Genomic DNA, 9,667 nt, shown 5'->3' with positions numbered 1-9,667 from the left:
AAAACCCCAGAACTGCCCCCAAGTCTGCCAGGACGAACTGGAGACAGAGGGAAGTACCGGCTGAGGCTCCCCCAACAGAGAAGGACTGTTTCTGACAGAGTGGGGTAACAACGACAGAAACCCTAGAAGGAGGTGGCAAAAGAGGAATAGCAGGTGGGGCCGCAGGGAAGTACACAACCTAGACGCCCCATCCTCCTCCGAAGGGCAACAATTATATAATATTGCAACGAAGAAAGCAGAACCCATTAGGATTACCCCACGGGTGAACGGGCGGCCGACAATAATGGAAATAGACACGGGTACGGCCGTATCAGTAATGGGAGTGGCAGCATTTAGAAAAATCAAAGATGGACTCCAGCCACTAACCCTAACAAAAACATCGACGAAACCTAAAACCTACACGGGGAACCCCTGGAAGTTCTCGGCACGACTCATGTACCTGTGGAATATGAGAAACAATAGCTCAGATTACCGTTGACAATAGTAGAGGGCTCTGGACTGACCTTAATTGGGCGAAACTGGCTGAAAGACCTGAAATTAGATTGGATGAAAATTTTCCAGAGTGGAAGCAGGCAGTTGAGTGGAGTACTCCAAAAATACCCGGAGGTCTTCCAGGAAGGTTTGGGGGAAATCATAGGTACCAAAGCAACTTTGCACGTGGACCCAGAAGCCCTTCCGAAATTTTGTAAGGCCAGGCCGGTACCTTTTGCATTAAGGAAGAAAGTAGATGAGGAAATAGAAAGGTTACGGCGCGACTGCATTATCAGACCAGTACAGTTCTCGGAATGGGCAGCGCCGGTGGTACCAATTTTGAAGCCAGACGGCTCGATACGTCTCTGTGGAGATTTCAAACAGACAGTAAACAAATACGCACTGCTGGACAAATACCCAATCCCAAAAATAGACGACCTATATGCCAAATTGGCAGGTGGGCTTTTGTTCACGAAACTGGACATGAGCCACGCCTACCTGCAGTTAAAACTGGACAAGGGCTTCCAGAAGTTCGCTACGATCAACACCCTGAAGGGCCTTTTTCGTTATACTAGGCTACCTTTCGGAGTGTCATCAGCCTGCGCTATATTCCAGCGTACGATGGAAAATATTCTGCAGGGACTACCGCAGGTGGCGATTTATTTGGACGATGTCTTAATCACGGGTAGGACAAACAGGGAACATTTAAGGAACCTGGAGGAAGTGCTCAGGCGTTTCGTAAAGGCAGGCGTACGGCTAAAAAGGGAAAAATGTGTTTTTCTGGCCCCACAAGTGACGTACCTGGGATATAAAGTAGACAAGTCAGGCTTACACCCATTAGAAGACAGAGTAAGGGCAATAAAAGAAGCCCCAGCTCCCACCACGGTCCAGGAGTTACGATCATTTCTAGGGTTGGTAACCTATTATGGAAAATTTATTGGAAATAGGGTGTCCATCCTAGAACCCCTCCACCAGCTACTAAAAAAGGGGCAAGAATGGAAATGGTCCGCCCGCCAAAACCGAGCATTTAGGGACATTAAGGAACAGTTGTCATCCGAAAATGTCCTAGAGCATTATGACCCAAGGAAGGAGTTGGTGGTCACTTGTGATGCATCCCCCTACGGGGTAGGAACCGTCTTAGCCCATAGAGGAAGGAATGGAGGAGAACGGCCAATAGCCTATGCTTCGAGGACCTTGGCGATGGCTGAGAGGAAGTACGCCCAAATCGAGAAGGAAGGACTGGCGGTGATATTCGCAGTAAAAAACTTTCACCAGTATCTGTACGGGCGGAAATTCACCATAGTGACAGACCATAAGCCGTTATTAGGGTTATTAAAAGAAGACAAGTCAATACCCTCGATTGCATCAGCTAGAATTCAATGCTGGGCGTTGCTACTGGCGGCGTATAGATACGTTCTGGAGCACAGACCGGGAACGCGAGTAGCAAATGCAGATGCTTTGAACAGACTTCCCCTGCCGGACACTCCGCCGCAAATACCAAAAGTAGAGGAGACAGTAATGACTCTAAATTTTTTGACATCCTACCAGTCGACGCACAACATATTCGGTTGTGGACGCAAAAAGACCCAGTTTTAGCCAAGATGAAGCATTTACTGCTAACAGGGGAACTGGAAAGACCAGTGGAGCCCCAGATGCACCCATACTGGAGCAGAAGGGACCAAATAACCGTAGAAGACGGTATCCTATTATGGGGAGCCCGGGTAATAGTCCCAGCTCAGGGCCGTCAGGCAATCTTAACCGAGTTACATCACGGACACCCAGGGGTGTCTAAAATGAAGATGCTAGCTCGAAGCTACGTTTGGTGGCCAGGTTTGGACACAGACATAGCAGCCTTGGTACGTCGGTGCCAGGAGTGCCAACAGGGGCAAAGAGTGCCACCAGTGACGCCATTGCACCCGTGGGAATGGCCAGGCAGACTGTGGACCCGCCTGCATATTGACCACGCCGGCCCTTCCATGGGCTCAATGTTTTTGGTGATAGTGGACGCCCACTCCAAATGGTTGGACGTCCACCGGGTAAACACAGCAAGCACAGCATCGACAATTGAAAAGCTCAGGGCCTCGTTTGCAACACATGGACTTCCGGAGGTATTGGTGTCGGACAACGGAACGGCATTCACAAGTGGGGAATTTGGAAAATTCCTGAAGGAAAACGGAGTCCGTCACATCAAAACGGCCCCTTACCATCCAGCGACCAACGGCCTGGCAGAGAGAGCGGTCCAGACACTAAAAGCGGGACACAAGAAGCAGCCGGCAGCGTCAATGGACACAAAGCTCTCCCGCTGGCTGTTGATTACAGGGCCACACCGCATTCCACAACGGGCATACCGCCAGCTGAACTCTTAATGGGAAGGCGGCTGCGAACGAGGCTGAGTCTCCTTTTCCCAAATTTAACGGGGAAAGTGGAGAAACAGCAGGAGGCCCAACGCAGGGGGCATGATAATAGTCGGCAGCAGAGACATTTCCAGGTGGGGGCACCGGTTTGGGTCAAGAATTATGGGAAAGGACCAACGTGGGTCAAAGGCACGGTAGAGTCCCAAACAGGGCCCGAATCCTATGAGGTTTCAATAGGAGGTAAGGTGCTGGTCCTGTAATATCATTATTGTAAATAAATATTGGTGTGGTGACGGAACTCCTGCCTCCCGTGGATTACTACAGAGGGCATTAGCTATGAGGAGCGGTTGAATAAACTCGGTTTGTTCTCACTGGAACGACGGAGGTTGAGGGGGCGACCTGATAGAGGTCTACAAAATTATGAGGGGCAGAGACAGAGTGGATTATCAGAGACTTTTTCCCAGAGTGGAAGAGTCAGTAAGCGGAAAAGTGAAAGGCAGAGAAACCAAAGTCAAAAATCTAAAAGGGTCACCGTGTAGAGTACAGAGACTGTGGGGAACTCAGAGTTGCGTTTTTGATTAGGGACAGTATCACGGAAGTACAGAGAGAAGATATATCTGAGGGTTCGCCCACTGAATCTATATGGGTAGAACTGAAAAATAAGAAGGGTGAGATTACTTTGAACAAAGAACAGTACAGCACAGGAACAGGCCCTTCGGCCCTCCCAGCCTGCGTCGATCACGTGCCCTATCTAGACCAACCGCCTGTATCCTTCTATACCCCGTCTGTTCATGTCCCTGTCCAGATAAGTCTTAAAGGTCACTAACGTATCTGCCTCAACCCCCTCACTTGGCAGCGCATTCCAGGCTATCATCACCCTCTGTGTAAAAACCTTCCCCCGCACATCCCCACTGAACCTTCCCCCCTCACCTTGAACTTGTGCCCCCTTGTAATTGTCATTTCCACCCTGGGAAAAAGCCTCCAACTGTTCACCCTATCCATACCCCTCATCATTTTATAAACTTCTATCAGGATAGGATTGAACACAGAACAGACAGTGCAGAAGGAGGCCATTCGGCCCATCGAGTCTGCACCGACCCACTTAAACCCTCACTTCCACCTTATCCCCGTAACCCAATAACCCCTCCTAACCTTTTTGGACATTAAGGGCAATTTATCGTGGCCAATCCACCTAATCTGCACATTTTTGGACTGTGGGAGGAAACGGGAGCACCCGGAGGAAACCCACACACACACGGGGAAAACGTGCAGACTCCGCACAGACAGTGACCCAAGCTGGGAATCGAACCTGGGACCCTGGAGCTGTGAAGCCACAGTGCTATCCACTTGTACTACCGCGCTGCTCAAACTGGGCAGCCTTGCAATAAGATTGGGATTGGTGAAGGCTTGGAGGGCCGAAGGGCCTGTTCCTGTGCTGTATTATTCTTTGTTCAAAGTGATCTCACCCTTCTATTTCCGGGATTGATACTACAGGCCCCCAAATAGTCAGCAGGAAATTGAGGAGCAACTGTGTAAGGAGATGATAACTAGCTGCCGGAAAAATAGGGTGGGAATAGTTGGGGACTTTAACTTTCCCAACATTAACTGGGACAACCATAGCACGAGGGGTTTGGATGGAGAGAAATTTGTTGAGTGTATTCAGGAAGAATTCCTCATTCAATATGTGGATGGCCCAACTAGAGAGAGGGGGGCAAAACTTAACCTCCTCTTGGGGAATAAGGAAGGGCAGGTGACAGAAGTGTTAGTGAGGGATCACTTTGGGACCAGTGACCATAATTCCATTAGTTTCAAGATCGCTATGGAGAATGATAGGTCTGGCCCAAAAGTTAAAATTCTAAATTGGGGCTAGGCCAATTTCGGGGCAGGAAGTTTCAAAAGGTGATTGGGGGAGGAGCCTATTTACAGACAAGGGGACAGCTGGTAACTGGGAGTCTTTCAAAGTGTGTTACTCAGGGTTCAGGGTGAGCACATTCCTCTTAGAGTGAAGGGTAAGGCTGGGAGAAGGAGGGAACCCTGGATGACTCGGGATATTGAGGCCCTGGTCAAAAAGGAGGAGATGTATGACATGCATCGGCAGCTGGGATCAAGTGGATCCCTTGAAGAGTATCGGGCTTGTCGGAGTAGAGTTGAGAGAAATCAGGAGGGCAAAACGGGGACATGAGATTGTCATGGCAGAGAAGGCAAAGGAAAATCCAAAGGGTTTTTACAGATACATAAAGGGTAAAAGGGTGAGTAGGGAGAGGGTAGGGCTTCTGAAGGATAAACAGGGTTATCTATGTGTGGATCCACAAGAGATTGGAGAGGTCCTAAATGAATATTTCTCGTCAGTATTTACTGTTGAGAAAGGCAGGAATGTTCGGGAAATTGGGAAAATAAATAGTGATGTCTTGAGGAGTGTACATATTACAGAGAAGGAGGTGCTGGAGGTATTAAAGGCCATCAAGATCGATAAATCCCCGGGACCTGATGAAATGTATCCCAGGACGTTGTGGGCGGCTCGGGAGGAAATTGCCGGCCCCCTAGCTGAGATATTTGAATCATCGACAGCCACAGGAGAGGGGCCTGAAGATTGGAGGCAGCAAATGTTGAGCCTTTGTTTTAGAAGGGCCACAGGGCAAAGCCTGGAAACTACTGACCGGTGAGACTGACTTCTGTGGTGGGTAAGTTGTTAAAAGATATTCTGAGAGACAGGATCTACAGGCATTTAGACAGGCAAAGGGCTAATTAGGGACAGTCAGCCTGGCTTTGTAAGGGGAAAGTCATGTCTCACCAATTTGATTGAGTGTTTTGAAGGGGTGACCAAGAAGGTAGATGAGGGCAGTGCGGTTGACTGTTGTCTTACATGGACTTTAGCCAGGCCTCTGACAAGGTACCGCATGGCAGGGTTGTTGCATAAAGTTAAATCTCTGTGACCAGCGGGCTGCCTCAGGGATCAGTGCTGGGTCACTGTGATTGTTATAGATATTAATGATTTGGATGAGAAAGTAGGAGGCATGGTTAGTAAGTTTGCCGATGACACCAAGATTAGTGGCACAGTGGATAGTGAAGGTTATCTAGGATTGCAACAGGATCCTTGACCAATTGGGCCAGTGGGCCGATGAATGGCAGATGGAGTTTCATTTGGATAAATGTGAGGTGATGCATTTTGGGAGATCAAATCAGGGCAGGACCTACTCAGTTAATGGTAGGGAGTTGGGGAGAGTTACAGAACAAAGAGATCTCGGGGTACAGGTTCATAGCTCCATGAAGGTGGAGTGGCAGGTGGACAGGGTGGTGAAGAAGGCATTCAGCAGGCTGGGTTTCATTGGCCAGAATATTCAATACAGGAGTTGGGACGTCTTGTTGAAGTTGTACAAGACATTGGCAATGCCACACATGGAATACTGTGTTCAGTTCTGGGCACCCTATTACAGCAAGGATATTGTTAAACTAGAAAGAGTGCAGAAGAGATTTACGAGGATGCTCCCAGGACTTGATGGTCTGAGTTATAAGGAGAGGCTGGATAGGCTGGGACTATTTTCCCTGGAGCGTAGGAGGCTTAGGGGTGATCTTATAGAGTCTATAAAATAATGAGGGGCACAGATAAGGTAGATAGCCATCATCTTTTCCCCCCAAAAGTCCACGTGAGTCCACGCCATTATCACAGCGGTCCCCATCCCACCCCAGGCAGAAGTGAGGAAGGCGCTGGATGAACTGTACACAGTTATAAACAACTATGAAACAGAACACCCGGAGGCCTTGTTCATTGTGGCCGGAGACTTCAACAAAACCAACCTCAAGAGTGTACTGCCAAAATCCCACCAGCACATCTCCTGTCCCACCAGGGGCGACAACACTCTTGACCACTGCTATTCAAAAATCAAGGGTGCCTACCATTCCATCCCCCGACCGCACTTTGGGAAATCAGACCATAAGACTGTGCTCCTTCTCCCGGCTTACAAGCAGAAACTCAAGCGGGAGAATCCAGCTAAGAAGGTTGCGCAGTGCTGGTCCGAGGAGACAGAAGAGCTCTTACGTGACTGCTTAGAGACAGTGGACTGGTCCATATTTAAGAACTCAGCGACTAACTTAAATGAGTATGCCACCACCGTCACAGACTTCATCAGCAAATGTGTGGACGACTGCGTGCCAAAGAAAGCAGTACGTACGTTCCCCAACCGGAAACCATGGCTCAGCCGCGAGATTGACTCCCTACTGAAGGACAGATCTGAGGCGTTCAAGGCAGACGACCCTGTCCTATACAAGAAATCCAGGTACGACCTCCGCAAAGCCATCCGAGATGCCAAGAGAGAATATCAAACCAAGCTAGAGTCACAGACAGACTCTCGGCGGTTGTGGCAAGGACTAAGCAACATAACGGGCTACAAAGCGAAGCCGAGCAGTATCTCTGGCAGTAGCTCACCCCTCCCCGATGAACTCAATACATTCTATGCTCGGTTCGAGCAGGTAACCAACAATCCGCTGTCGAGTGCCCCAGCAACCCATAATTCACCCATACCCACCATCACAGTTTCCGAAGTCAGATCGGCCTTCCTGAAAGTGAACCCACGGAAGGCGATAGGCCCGGACGGGATCCCTGGTCGTGCACTCAGAGCCAGCGCGGACCAGCTGGCAGAGGTTTTCACAGACATCTTTAACCTATCCCTACTCCACTCCGAGGTCCCCACCTGCTTCAAGAAGACCACCATCATACCGGTACCAAAGAAGAACCAGGCAACGTGCCTCAATGACTACCGCCCAGTGGCCCTGACGTCAGTCGTAATGAAGTGCTTTGAGAGGCTGATCATGAAGCGCATCACCTCCATACTCCCGGAACGCCTTGACCCACTTCAATTCGCATACCGTCGCAACCGGTCCAGATCAGACGCCATTTCCCTGGCCCTACACTCATCCCTAGAGCATCTCGAAAACAAGGACTCCTACATCAGACTCCTATTTATTGACTACAGCTCCGCCTTCAACACCATAATCCCAGCCAAGCTCATATCAAAGCTCCAAAACCTAGGACTTGGCTCTCCACTCTGCAACTGGATCCTCCATTTTCTGACCAACAGACCACAATCAGTGAGAATGAACACCAACACCTCCTCCACAATAGTCCTCAATACCGGTGCCCCGCAAGGCTGCGTACTTAGCACCCTACTCTACTCCCTGTACACACACGACTGCATGGCAAAACTTTGTTCCAACTCCATCTACAAGTTTGCTGACGATACGACCATAGTGGGCCGGATCTCGAATAACGACGAGTTCGAATACAGGAGGGAGATAGAGAACCTAGTGGAGTGGTGTAACGACAACAATCTCTCCCTCAATGCCAGCAAAACGAAAGAGCTGGTCATCGACTTCAGGAAGCAAAGTACTGTACACACCCCTGTCAGCATCAACGGGGCCGAGGTGGAGATGGTTAGCAGTTTCAAATTCCTAGGGTGCACATCTCCAAAAATCTATCCTGGTCCACTCACGTCGACGCTATCACCAAGAAAGCACAACAGCGCCTATACTTCCTCAGGAAACTAAGGAAATTCGGCATGTCCACGTTAACCCTTACCAACTTTTACAGATGCACTATAGAGAGCATCCTATCGGGCTGCATCACAGCCTGGTATGGCAACTGCTCGGCCCAGGACCGCAAGGAACTTCAGAGAGTCGTGAATACCGCCCAGTCCATCACACGAACCTGCCTCCCATCCATTGATTCCATCTACACCTCCCGCTGCCGGGGGAAAGCGGGCAGCATAATCAAGGATCCCTCCCACCCGGCTTACTCACTTTTCCAACTTCTTCCATCGGGCAGGAGATACAGAAGTCTGAGAACACGCACGAACAGACTCAGAAACAGCTTCTTCCCCACTGTCACCAGACTCCTAAATGACCCTCTTATTGACTGACCTCATTAACACTACACCCTGTATGCTTCATCCGATGCCAATGCTTATGTAGTACATTGTATATCTTGTGTTGCCCTATTATGTATTCTCATGTATTTTCTTGAATTGTTTAATTCCCTTTTCTTCCCATGTACTGAATGATCTGTTGAGCTGCTTGCAGAAAAATACTTTTCACTGTACGTCAGTACACGTGACAATAAACAAATCCATCCAATCCAATCCAAACTAGAGGACATAGGTTTAAGGTGAGAGGGGAGAGATACAAGAGAGACCAGAGGGCCAATGTTTTCACACAGAAGGTGGTGAGTGTCTGGAACGAGCTGCCAGAGGCAGTGGGAGAGGCAGCTACAATATTGTCCTTTACATGGGCAGGGTGGGTATAGAGGGATATGGGCCAATGTGGGCAATTGGGACCAGTTAGTGGTAAAAGCTGGGCGATATGGACAAGCTGGGCTGAAGGGCCTGTTTTCATGCTGTAAGCATCTATGACTCTATAATTACTGAGGGATATAGGTTTCAGGTGCGAGGGGCAAAGTTTTGAGGAGATGTGCGAGGGATGATTTTTTACACAGAGGGTAGTGGCTGCCAGAGGAGGTGGTGGGAGCAGGTACAATAGTGACATTTGTTAGTCTTGACAAATACATGAATAGGATGGGCATAAGAACATAAGAACTAGGAGCAGGAGTCGGCCATCTGGCCCCTCGAGCCTGCTCCGCCATTCAATGAGATCATGGCTGATCTTTTGTGGACTCAGCTCCACTTTCCCTTGAGATTATGCTGCAACTGTGTGGTCAATGTACTATATATATATGATAATTCACACTGTTGTTGTAAGCGCAGTAGCGCTGTCCTACCACTAGGGGGAGTAACTCTGGGAGCACTCAGGAACTTGTACTGGGCTCCACCCTTGGCTCCGCCCATGACTCCTCC

Source organism: Scyliorhinus canicula, chromosome 6 (genome assembly GCF_902713615.1).
Source record: "Scyliorhinus canicula chromosome 6, sScyCan1.1, whole genome shotgun sequence".
Taxonomy (NCBI): Eukaryota; Metazoa; Chordata; class Chondrichthyes; order Carcharhiniformes; family Scyliorhinidae; genus Scyliorhinus; species Scyliorhinus canicula.
Note: the sequence above shows the minus strand (reverse complement) of the source record.